General features: G+C 41.0%; 1 protein-coding gene across 3 annotated transcripts in view; it reads left to right on the top strand.

Annotated features, from left to right (window-relative positions):
• LOC134225416 (G protein-coupled receptor kinase 2) overlaps positions 1 to 13,457 on the top strand; it is a 419,868-nt gene that overhangs the window by 395,047 nt on the left and 11,364 nt on the right. The gene's annotated exons all lie outside the window — the stretch shown is intronic.

The following is a 13,457-nucleotide window of genomic DNA, read 5'->3' as shown; positions in this document are numbered from 1 at the left end:
TCCATCCTGAGCGTTGCCCGGCTATCGCTTTAACCTATTGCCAGGTTAGATTTCGGTCGACTTCTTTTATTTCTTTATTGAGGCTTCGCCGCCATGAGCCTCTGGGTCTGCCTCTGCTGCGATGTCCCGCTGGGTTCCAGTCTAATGCTTGTTCTCAAAAACTATTTATGTTTAAATCTGGAGCATAATAGAACAAAGTCACTACTTTCCCCAGCAGTATTCTACCCACGTTTGACATTATCAAAATAATTAAGCTGCTGCAAAAAGACACCTCAATTTATAAGTGGATTGATTGGTAGATAAAATAGATAAAAAAGTAGATAAAATGACGGATTCACAACAATTGAAAATATTTAAATTTTGGTATTCATTTGAGGCTCTATCAATTTAATTGGACTATTTTTTGCAGTTTGAAAATATGAGCTGGGTATTGAAATGGCATTTGAAGTTGATGTTTGCGCACTTTTATTTATCAAAATAATTGTCGCGGTATTAGGCCATCTTCTTCACCAGAAGTGCCTAATACCGTGACTTAGGGACCATCCACAAAGTACGTCACCCCCTAAGAGGGGGGGGGGGTCCGATCATGATCCATACAAAAAAAAATACAGGTTCAATACAAAAAGTGTGTCAAAAGAGGGAGGGGGGTTGAAAATTTTCTTTTTTGCGTGACGTACTTTATGGATTTTCCCTTTGCTATACACCCAATATTTTTTACACGGTTGGTATTCATTATTTTCTCGGTTAACCTAAACTTTCACAGAATTGTAAATACCACCTGATTTTTTTTTTTATTTTTTGTGATTTTTTTCGTGGGATTAATTGGGATATTTTCATTGACGCTAAAGGTCTTAATTGACTAAAACCCATCCGTGTAAAAATAAGAACTCGGTGTACCGTAAAGTTGACATTTAGAAAAGTAAAACGCAACTATCATCTTCCACACTGATATTCTTCCCTACCCCTTCATACGGGAGTTAAGCAGTAGGAAAGTTTTGAGATTTATACCATCACAAATATTGCCGTCCGATCGCTTTCAAATCGACTTCTAATGAAAACATTCTTCATGGGTGCCGTATCCTAACGGAACTATCAAATCTATACTTTCGCCTCTTATTCTATATAAACATGTTCGTCTAAGTTTGCAAGATGATATAAGCATGTCCATATCTTTGTAAGACTGAACTTTCTTTGGAAAGACATGTTTATGGTTCATTTTCAATCTACTCACACAATTTGAATCACTTCTGAATTTGAATAATTACGGTCTCCGCGAATTCTAATAGACGCATTAAATTTTAAAAAATATTTCATCCAGACAGAAATTATAGTTCCGTGATGTCAAAATCTGTTTGCGACAACGGCGTATATATCAATTCTCCCAATATTACGCATTGCAAGAAAAATTTGGAATCCAGGAAAATTCAAAGCGCCTCCAATCAATATTCCGCTGGTAAATGATCAAAGGCAGCTATTGTGAAATTTGCAATGTTTTGTTTATATTTAGATTTATGACATTTCGTCCTGAATCGTTCGGCGCGAAATGAACAATTCCAAAATAAGAATATTTTACGGCACAAAAAACGATGCCTTACCGAATAGATAAGAGAAATTCAGTTATATTTAAAGTTACACATATTTAAAGCTTGCGAGTTTTAGGGGGTAGTAGGAATGTCCAAAAGCTTAACGAACCGTCCTCTGGTTGATTGCAAGTGTGGGGATTGTTTGAGGTGGGATTGGGTTTGAAAATGAGCTATGATCAACTTTTTTCAAAACCTACATGCATCCACAAGTAGGATCTATATACTAAAGCGACCGAGTGCAGCTTAAAATACGCTAGCCCAAATGTTGGTGTTGGGTGGCACCTGACTCGATAGCCCCTCGGCCTCGGTAAGAGGTGGCAGGTCCAGTAAGCTGCATGTAAAATCAACCGATACGAACTGGGGTCTCTCCCGCGTAAATTCGACTACAGCGTACAGCAGCACCTCAAAAGCAAAGCCCAATGCGTTTCGGGTTAGTTGCCTCCTCGGCCAAGTAATGATACTGTTAAATCTTTCCATGACTGTGTACATCAAATAATTGGACCTCAGCTGGCAGCTGATTTGTTGTTATGTTTAAACTCAATTCAACGCACACTATGTGTGATTTGTTCTATGCGGGGATTTCTGCCTGCGCGTTATTTCCGCGAAGCTATCCAAATTTTTCTTTTTCTCCGTAATATTCTGTTCAATACATTTTACAAGAATTTTGGATCATTCCCCGGTTTGCCGTTTTGGAAAATTCCTTATTTATGAATCCTTTTAAAGAAATTCTTAGGTTCCCTCTGCCGAATATTCTGGGGAGTGCTGAGAGTTTTCTTTCCAGTCATTAATTCTGGGATGCTCATTGTGTTGACACGTTAAGTGCTCTGTTAGTTAAGCTGGCGAATCTCTCTGTTCAGCAATGCGAATTTCCCGCCCGAGTTCTATCGTTAGAATCGTAAACATTCTGCAACAACTCGGGAGTTGTTGTTTTTCTCGATTTTTATAAACGATGTCTCGTTGATGCTACCTGCCGACTGAGATGACACAAAAATTTACAAAGCAATAAAATATGACACTGACTGCTAGGAGCTTCAACATATGGTGCATACTTTTGCAGACTGATGTTCGCGTAATTTGTTGTCTAATTGTCGAAAAATCCAACATCACTTTGTATCACCGTAAGAACATATCGATTATCTTCGACTAGAACCTCTCCGGACGTAGTCTCAACTGAGTGCAGCACTTAAAGGATCTTGGCGTTACCCTGGCTAGTGGACTTACCTTTCGAGTTCACTACAATAGACAATTTGGGCTTTATGCTCAAAATTGCTGACGAGTTTCGTGATCCATTTTGTCTCAGAACCCTTTACTGTACGCTGGCACGATCAATTCTGGAGTCGAATGCAGTCATATGGAGCCCATTCCAAGCCGGACGGATCACCCAATTAGAAACTATTCCAAAAAAGTTCATGAGATATGCACTTCAGTTCCACAGGTGGCGCGACCCGATAAACCTGCGAGCATACGCGGAACGTTGTAGTCTAATAGAAGTCTCGTTGTAGTCTAATAGAATCAATCGCCGCATTTGCTGAGAAGTTATCGACTGCCCTGCTCGGCTAGCTCAGCTCAATTTGTACGCTCCTGAGAGGCCACTCCGTCGACGCGATTCTTTTTACCTGAACTCACGTAGCACAAACTATGCTCTACACGAGCCCTTTCGATCAATCAGCTACCAACTTAACACGTTATTCGACCTATTTGGTTTTAATGTTCCTTCGAACGTTTTTCGTCAACAGATGCTCATTTTTTCGCACCGCTGATTGTTTCCAGTAAGGTTGAGTTTTATTCATTTAGACATCTTTTGTCAGTTGGATTATAAATGTTATAAATAAAAATAAAATGTATTTACCACAAGGAATCGATATGAACTTCAAAAGTTTGCCTTATGAAAAATGATAAATGAAGCATCATTCATGAGGCTCTTATTATGAATTTTGATAGTCCAGTTCTAAAGTCTCGTTAATAAAGTTAATACAGACAAAAAGAAAAGCCTCAATTCGACAAGCCTATACAACATTTCTTGACCAACAATTGAAAAGAGCGCAAAAGCCAAAATTTATTCTTTCCAGTTCTTTGTCTATGTATAGTAGACTGGCCCAGATTACTATGGGGAGAAAAAAATGTTGTCGAATTCCACGGGGCACCCCCCAGAATTGTGTCTTTAAGTGAGAAAATCAATCTCTGAAAATTTCAGCTCAATCGCTTGTTGCATAAGCTGGCGCATTTGATTTGAAGTTTGTATGGGGATTCCAGCCAAAATGTATAGGAAAATACACCTCCGTCACTCATTCGATCTGGAAATTGGTTCTGATTGCTCGATTGACCTCAGAATTGCAAAAACGGCAGTTGGTATGCTACAGAACAATTTCACAGAACATTGCATGATGATTAAATGAACTTTTATATAATTTTCGGCTGGTTTATTAGGAGCTGATTTGTGTATTTTTGGGTTTTTTTGATCGAATCGCATCAGCTGAAACCTATATAAAAGTTCATTTAATCATCATACAATGTTCTGTGAAATTGTAGCATACCAACTGCCGTTTTTGCAATTCTGAGGTCAATCGAGCAATCAGAACCAATTTCCAGATCGAATGAGTGACGGAGGTGTATTTTCCTATACATTTTGGCTGAAATCCCCATACAAACTTCAAATCAAATGCGCCAGCTTATGCAACAAGCGATTGAGCTGAAATTTTCAGAGATTGATTTTCTCACCCAAAGACACAATCCTGGGGGGTGCCCCGTGGAATTAGACAACTTTTTGTTTCCTGGGCCAGTCTAATGTATAGTGTTAAAAAAGGTCGAAAGACAAAAGTCGAGGGATTAACTGGTTGAATAGAACAAAAGGTCGAAATAGACGAAAGGTCGAAAAAGATTTCCTTCTTATTTATCTTTTTTTCCTTCCTTTTCTCTTCTTCCATGTTCCCTCTTGCTTCTTCCATCTTGCTTCTTCGGTTTTCTTACTTTGATCTTTCTTCATTGTTTTCCTTCTTCTTTCTGCTTCCTTCTTCTTGCATCCTTGTATTTTTACTTCTTCTCTCCTTCTTTTTCTTCCTACTTACTTTTTCTTCTTCCATCTTCCTGTTTCCTTCTTCTTTTTTTCTTTTTCCTTCTCCCTTATTCTTTCATCATTTTTCCATCTTCCATCACCCGGCTCTCTACTTCCTTCTTGCCTTTTTAATTTGTCTACTTGTTTCTTATTTTTCCTTTCTTCTTCCTACTTCATTTTTATCCATCTTTTTTCCATTCTCAATCATTCTTCTTCTTCCATTCCTCTTTTTTTCCATCTTCTTTCATCCTTCTTCTATTTCCCTTTGTCCTTTCGACTTTTTGTCCCTTTTGCCCTTTGGTTCTTTTCGACATTTTGTCTTTTTGACCTTCTGTCCCTTTTGACGTTATGTCTTTTCAACCTTATGTCCCTTCGACCTTTTGTCTTTTCGACCTTTTGACTTTCGGCATTTTGTCCTTTCAGCCTTTTTTCTAGCAACCGTTTGTCATAGATTCGTCTGTGCGTATAAAAACATCAGAAAGAATACATTTTGGCTGTTTCGATCTTTTTGAATATAGATCTGGATTTGACACTCTAGAGCAGCGGTTCTAAACCTTGTTCTTGAGAGGTACTTCCGAGCCTCTTGAAAGGAGGCTTCCGAGCCTCTTGAAAGGAAGCTTTCGAGCCTCTTGAAAGGAGGCTTCCGAGCCTCTTGAAAGGAGGCTTCCGAGCCTCTTGAAAGGAGGCTAGGCTTCCGAGCCTCTTGAAAGGAGGCTTTCGAGCCTCTTGAAAGGAGGCTTTCGAGCCTCTTGAGAGGAGGCTTTCGAGCCTCTTGAAAGAAGGCTTCCGAGCCTCTTGAAAGGAGGCTTCCGAGCCTCTTGGAAGGAGGCTTTCGAGCCTCTTGAAATGAGGCTTCCGAGCCTCTTGAAATGAGGCTTCCGAGCCTCTTGAAAGGAGGCTTCCGAACCTCTTGAAAAGAGGCTTCCGGGCCTCTTGAAAGGAAGCTTCCGAGCCTCTTGAAAGGAGGCTTCCGAGCCTCTTGAAAGGAGGCTTCCGAGCCTCTTGAAAGGAGGCTTCCGAGCCTCTTGAAAGGAGGCTTCCGAGCCTCTTGAAAGGAGGCTTCCGAGCCTCTTGAAAGGAGGCTTCCACGCCTCTTGAAAGGAGGCTTCTGAGCCTCTTGAAAGGAGGCTTCCGAGCCTCTTGAAAGGAGGCTTCCGAGCCTCTTGAAAGGAGGCTTTGAGCCTCTTGAAAGGAGGCCGAGCCTCTTGAAAGGAGGCTTCCGAGCCTCTTGAAAGGAGGCTTCCGAGCCTCTTGAAAGGAGGCTTCCGAGCCTCTTGAAAGGAGGCTTCCGAGCCTCTTGAAAGGAGGCTTCCGAGCCTCTTCAAAAGAGGCTTCCGAGCCCCTCGAAAGGAGGCTTGATAGCCTCTTGAAAGGAGGCTTTTGAGCATCTTGAAAGGAGGCTTCCGAGCCTCTTGAAAGGAGGCTTCCGAGCCTCTTGAAAGGAGGCTTCCGAGCCTCTTGAAAGGAGGCTTCCGAGCCTCTTGGAAGGAGACATTCGAGCCTCTTGAAAGGAGGCTTCCGAGCCTCTTGAAAGGAGGCTTCCGAGCCTCTTGAAAGGAGGCTTCCGAGCCTCTTGAAAGGAGGCTTCCGAGCCTCTTGAAAGGAGGCTTCCGAGCCTCTTGAAAGGAGGCTGCCGAGCCTCTTGAAAGGAGGCTTCCGAGCCTCTTGAAAGGAGGCTTCCGAGCCTCTTGAAAGGAGGCTTCCGAGCCTCTTGAAAGGAGGCTTCCGAGCCTCTTGAAAGGAGGCTTCCGAGCCTCTTGAAAGGAGGCTTCCGAGCCTCTTGAAGGAGGCTTCCGAGCCTCTTGAAAGGAGGCTGCCGAGGCTCTTGAAAGGAGGCTGCCGGGCCTCTTGAAAGGAGGCTTCCGAGCCTCTTGAAAGGAGGCTTCCGAGCCTCTTGAAAGGAGGCTTCCGAGCCTCTTGAAAGGAGGCTTCCGAGCCTCTTGAAAGGAGGCTTCCGAGCTTCTTGAAAGGAGGCTTGAGCCTCTTGAAAGGAGGCTTCCAGGCCTCTTGAAAGGAGGCTTCAGGCCTCTTGAAAGGAGGCTTCTGAGGCCTCTTGAAAGGAGGCTTCCAGGCCTCTTGAAAGGAGGCTTTGAGCCTCTTGAAAGGAGGCTTTGAGGCCTCTTGAAAGGAGGCTTTGAGGCCTCTTGAAAGGAGGCTTCCGAGGCCTCTTGAAAGGAGGCTTTGAGGCCTCTTGAAAGGAGGCTTTCGAGCCTCTTGAAAGGAGGCTTCTGAGCCTCTTGAAAGGAGGCTCTGAGCCTCTTGAAAGGAGGCTTCCAGGCCTCTTGAAAGGAGGCTTCCTGAGCCTCTTGAAAGGAGGCTTCTGAGCCTCTTGAAAGGAGGCTTCCTGAGCCTCTTGAAAGGAGGCTTCCGGGCCTCTTGAAAGGAGGCTTCTGAGCCTCTTGAAAGGAGGCTCTGAGCCTCTGAAAGGAGGCTTCCGAGCCTCTGAAAGGAGGCTCTGAGCCTCTTGAAAGGAGGCTTGAGCTCTTGAAAGGAGGCTTGAGCCTCTTGAAAGGAGGCTTCTGAGCCTCTTGAAAGGAGGCTTGAGGCCTCTTGAAAGGAGGCTTCCGAGCCCCTTGAAAGGAGGCTTCCGAGCCTCTTGAAAGGAGGCTTCCGAGCCTCTTGAAAGGAGGCTTCCGAGCCTCTTGAAAGGAGGCTTCCGAGCCTCTTGAAAGGAGGCTTCTGAGCCTCATGAAAGGAGGCTTCCGAGCCTCTTGAAAGGAGGCTTCCGAGCCTCTTGAAAGGAGGCTTCCGAGCCTCTTGAAAGGAGGCTTCCGAGCCTCTTGAAAGGAGGCTTCCGAGCCTCTTGAAAGGAGGCTTCCGAGCCTCTTGAAAGGAAGCTTCCGAGCCACTTGAAAGGAGGCTTCCGAGCCTCTTGAGAGGTGGTTTTCGAGCTTTTTGAATGATCCCGAGTAGCACATTTGTAACTCATATACGACCAAATCGAATCACATAAGTGATGTGGCTAGCCCAAGTAACATTTTAAGTTTTATAACGCTCTTGAAGACCATAATTTACTCTTTAAGAGTGTTATAAAACCAGTATAAAACCAAAATGTTACTAGGGAGTAGCTTTGTGCTACCAGGTAATCTTCCAGGCTTTTTTTAAAAAAAGGCTTCCAAGCCTTTTAAAAGGAGACTTCGGAGTATCTGGAATGGGCGCTTCCAAGCCTCTTGAAAAAAGAATTCCGAGCCTTTTGCCTGAAAGGATGCTTCCAAACCACAGCCTCATGAAAGAAGGCTTTCGAGCCACTTAAAATAAGGCTTCTGAGTATCTTGAAAGGACGCTTCTGAGGCTTTTTAGAGTACGGTTCCAAGCCTCTTGAAAGAATAATTCTGAGCCTCTTTAAGGGCTTCGAGCCACTTGAAAGGAGCATTCCGAGCCTTTGGAAAAGAACTTTCCGAGTCTTTTAAAAGAAAGAGAAAAGAAAAAAAAAGTTTAAAGAAGAAAGCTTAATAGAAGACTTCCGGGCCTCTAGAAAGGAGGCTTCCAAGCCTCTTGAAAGTAGGCTCCCGAGCCTGTTAAAAGTAGGCTCCCGAGCCTCCCGAGCCTTCCAAAAAAATACAAAATTATCAAAACTTTATCAATAAGTTTTGATTTAAATTGTAATTCATCCGCCATTAAGCATTTCGTCCGAGGTACCCTTTGGGCCCGGCGAAGGTTCCCCCAGGGGTACATGTACCCCAGGTTGAGAACCGCTGCTCTAGAGTCCAACCAACAGTTTGAATCGCTTCGCGTGGCCGCCTCTCCGGAGGATTGCAAAAATTTAATCATGCATTGCGTCCCCTGTAAAAAACACAGATACAACAAACAACCAATACCAATAGAAGTTGAAGATGTTCAGGCTGGCAACCATTCCGTAGTCAATGAACTGAAGTCTGCTGCGATAGCACAGCCCTGTCATCTCATCAGATAGCATTAATGTCAAAACATCACATGCGTTTGTTATTCATGCACAAAGCGATTGTCTATTTCAATAATTTAGTTAATTTCTACAGTGCTACATTGAATTAATTTCGAAAATACGTTAAAGGTGAGAAATAACAACTTATTTATAAAAGGCTCAACATTATTGAGAATTATCTTACAGCACAAAAATTGTAAAATTATAACCTAATTGTTCGTGGAGCATGAGCATGAGCATGAGCATGATTGACCGCCCACGGTTGCTACTCCGTTATTGCCAGGTCAGCTGTAATTACACAGAGAACCAACAGATGAAGCTTGGGACTAACATCATCTTCAATGTGTAAAAACTGGTGACCCAAAATAAGCAATACCAGCGCCGGCCGTGTCCGAATGCAGGTCAATTAAGGAATGGGTAGGAAAATGTTGACGTGATACTCGCTTTGATAGAAGCCGACGAGTCATCTGCACTTCCACGAGAAATCACTGGGATGTTGGATATATGGGGTAGGTATTGTGGCAGGGTTCGTTTTGGTAAACGGTATGCCGTGTATAGCGTGTAGTTTAATCAATTCAAAACATAATCGAACGAACACTAATTATTTTAATTACCGACCGCACTAAGCAGAACAAAATTGTCGATGACCAGCCGATCTCTCTGCTAACCGCACAAAGCAGAACAACTTTTTCGATGACCGGCCGATCGTTCTGCTTACTGACGCGAACTGAATTTTCACTTTCTAATTAATTTACTCACTCGCACAAAGCAGAACAACATTTCGATGATCGGGCGATCGTTCTGCTAACCGCACAAAGCAGAACAAATTATGTGATGACCGGCCGACCGTTCTGCCTACTAAATAAATCACGACTGTACGTGACCTATGAATACTGTACATTTGTCTTTAAAGCAACAAACAAACGCTTATAAATGGTTAGTTATAAAAATACATGGTAATGCTATGAGTTGATTTGGGCAACATAATAAGTAAAGGTAAAAACTGAACAATGACCAAAAAAAAGTATTCAGGTTCAGAATAATATCACTTGAAATAGAGTAACTTGATATCAAACTTCAAACAATATACAAAGTTATCAGTGGAATTGATGTATACATTTTAAAAGAAAACCATATCACGAAACAATGCTCGTAGTCCGAATACACAATACAACGAATTTAATGTTATGAATATAATGCATTCTATTGATACGATATAAACAATAAATATATCAATAATATAGTATTTTGAAGAAAAAAAATCATATAACATAAAATAGCTGTCCTGTTGAAATGTCGAATGTCGGTGTACGGTAATGTAATGATTATTTTGAATATTATGTTCGTAATGTGTACAAACATTTTACCATAATTAAACGGATATAACAAAATATATCTTTGGGTTGTTGATTTTTTTCGGATTTTTTTCACCGAAAAAAATCAACAACCCAAAGATATAAAAATTCACGGTGACCAAAACCCTACTAAAAGATATAACAAAAATTATCCAGCCTTAATAGAAAGAGTTCTTTTCTTGTTATTTCTTCTATACGGCAAGTTTGTTCCAAGAATAACTTTAATTTGATTTAAGCTCGGAGCGATGTCATATTTATTGAAGTATATACGAAAATAGAAGGTTCAAGTTTGTCGTTGAAAGTTTTCAGAATAGTATTTGGTGGATACCAACTAATTAGTTGGAAGAAAACTTAGTCTTAAACTTGATTGTACTGTTGCACGATCGTTACAGTAGCTAGGTAGTAGCAACAGTTTAACCGTGTGATGGCATCAATTTCTTTTTATACATATAAGATTGTTAAGAATATAGATGAAAATTAAAACCAACAAGCACTACGAGATTATTGTTGGTAGGGGTAGTACACTGATTACGTAAGCAAATTTTCAGGGTTTTCCCCAAGGTTTTTCCCCCACAGTCATACAAATGATTTTTTTATATATGTATTAGGGTGGCTCAAAAAACACTTTTTCAAAATTTTTGATGGGCCGCCCTCTTATTCGATTCTATTTGAAGCCCTGATGCTCTGGACAAAATTTCAGCCAAATCGGTTAACGTTTGGGTAGTGCTAAACTCGTTGGAAGTTTATATGGAGAAATGTATGCAGAAACATCCAAAAACAGTGCTTTGCAGTTGGATGGCACAATTTACGATCAAGAAGCATGATATTCATTCAGTTCTTGTAGAATTAAATACAGAATGTTATGCTGAAAACCGCGAGAAGATTAGAGTTCATTAGACAAAGATATTAGTATTTTACTGGAGTGTTGTAGGGGTGAATTTATTTCTTTTCAAAGGTAAAAGAAACGAAATTTGCTCAAACCCTACTTCAGAGAAATGCTAATAACTTACCCGGCCAAACTCTAATCTTCTCGCGGTTTTCTGCATAACATTCTGTATTAAATTCTTCAAGATCTGAATGAGTATCATAGTTCTTCATCGTAAGTTGTGCCGTCCAACTGCAATTCACTGTTTTTGGATGTTTCTGCATACATTTTTGCATATAAACTTCCAACGAGTTTAGCACCGCCCAAACGTTAATCGATTTGGCTGAAATTTTGTCCAGAGCATCAGGGCATCAAATAGAGCCGAATAAGAGGGCGGCCCATCAAAAAAATTGAAAAAAGTTTTTCCCATACTAATTTGAGCCACCCTAATATGTATATATAGAGCGTATGAAAATAGCAGTGATTACGTAATAAGTGTACGTTCCCGTAGACCTAGTATGCAATAACTGTTTTGGGCGTGATGTACAAACTAATCTAAGATTTTTTTACAATATTTTGAACCTTATGAATGTAATGTATCCGGTAAGCATCTAAGCGATAGAAATCCGGAGATGGCCAGTTTGAATCTCGGAACGGTACTGGGTAACACAGGTATAATTGAAAGATCTCACCAAAATCATCTTTACTGCGCGTTGCTCGTTGACCACAGGGATATGGTTGCCATTAACTTTACAGACAAACAGAGAACCACCTGTTACCAGGAACACCAGTCCAAAGGGTCAATTTTCAGCCATTTGTCGTTATTCGATTGTTTGCACTTCACAAAAGTCGGACCACTCTTCTAAACACATCATTGTTATTTCTACACATTATCACTTCAGGTTCTTCAGAGATTGCTGCGATCCCTTCCCAGTCTATAACCTAATTGTTCGTGGAATCGAAAAACTACTAAGCCACTGAATTTGTAAGCAATCTCTGAATTAAAATCTAAGCAAACTTATTACTACATATCCTAAATATATTGCAGCTTAAAGCACTACGCTAACGAGAATCGTGCGTTCTTAGTTCGTTCCCGAACAGCTCATGTGGAAATTATGCATACTATTCTGATCGGACCCTTTAACAGCCGACGTATTTATCTACTGTCTAACACTAACATAGACTAGTTCTCTCACTGACCAGAGGGTATTTCCTTATTTCCTTCAAGAACATGACAACAGTCACCGTGGCCCGAGCTGGGTTCAGGAGGGTAATATCCTGGCTCCTGAGTCGGTCAGCAAAATAAGAGCAAATTGGTACTAGGCTCTGCTGTTGAGATTATATTGAAAAGAAAATTAGATTTATCGTAATCAGGAGAGTTAAACGCGTGTCATCCGCGGTACAATGGCAATCTAACCAACATCGTTTTTTGTTACATACATACTTCTGTTTTTGGTACCCTGTTCCTGGGTATATATTCAGCTGCTCTTTTTGATTGATAGGTTTGTACAGGTTTGTACATTGTTAGCGCTAGTTGCCGGCAACTAACTTTTCCTGACGAAAACTTCGATCGGTGTATGCAGGGCTTTTTGGGGCCAGGGAAGGTTCTTAAGATGGTTCAAACCCCTCAGAGGACTAGAAGGGGGGCTCCCATACAAATGTTACACGAAGTTATGCATAACTCGAGAACTAATCCTGCAAATGGGAACAAATTAAGCGGGTGGAGGTTTATGAAGAAAAAAAACTTCTATGATGGTTCGAGACTCCTTCCCGCTCCAGAAGCCCCCCGTTTCATATTAATTAAACACAAATTTCTGCATAATCCGGAAACTAATAAGGCAAATGGAATTCAAATTGGCATGTGGATATTTTTGAAGACAAGAAATGTTTCTATGATGGTTCAATATCGCTCCCTGCTCTAGAAGCGGGAGCGTGGGGGGGTTGGTTCTCCTATACAAATAAAACATTAATTTCTGCATAGCTCAAGAACTAATAGATCCCATTTTGGTATGTCAAAAAAAAGAAGTTTTGGCATTTGCTCTGTCAAATGAAATCGAATCGAAGTGCAAACGTGTAAACATGTGCATACAAAATAAATGTTTGTGCTAACTTATTTATTAATTTTGGGCGAGACAAAGTTCGATGGGTCCGTTAGTTATGTGTTTGTGTTTGTTTCCATTCTATCTCCCACTGCCCGGCAGTGGTTTTATGGAAAAAACATATCTTCATCTTTTTGTTGATATTTTTGTATCCATAGATAGAAACATTTTTTGTCTTAGAAGGTGATAGCTCGACTGTTAATCCAAAGACCCTATCCTATAACAAGAAGCTCAGACCACAACTCGAGGTTATTTTCTGCATAGCAAGCCCCACTTAAATACACCCATATCTCAAATGGATACACACTTGGTTTTTATTTCTGCAGCTCGGCAAAAATCCGCACAGCCGTGTACCAGCAAAATAAATAACTGATATTCCGGCAAAAATGATGTTTGTTAGCTGATTTTTGGCAAATTATTTGCTGATTTCCAGCAATTTTGACAAAAATCTCGGCAAAAAACATGTTTGCTGGGGCACGGCTGTGCGAATCTCGGTAAAAGTTGACCATTTTCCTGAGATTCCAGTAAAAAAAATGTATATATATGCAATGCATTTACACTTCCCGGAATTAAGATTTATATCAAGGATATTAATACAAGTT

Source organism: Armigeres subalbatus, chromosome 1 (genome assembly GCF_024139115.2).
Source record: "Armigeres subalbatus isolate Guangzhou_Male chromosome 1, GZ_Asu_2, whole genome shotgun sequence".
In the NCBI taxonomy this organism is placed as follows: domain Eukaryota; kingdom Metazoa; phylum Arthropoda; class Insecta; order Diptera; family Culicidae; genus Armigeres; species Armigeres subalbatus.
This window is presented reverse-complemented; position numbering and strand designations above follow the sequence as displayed.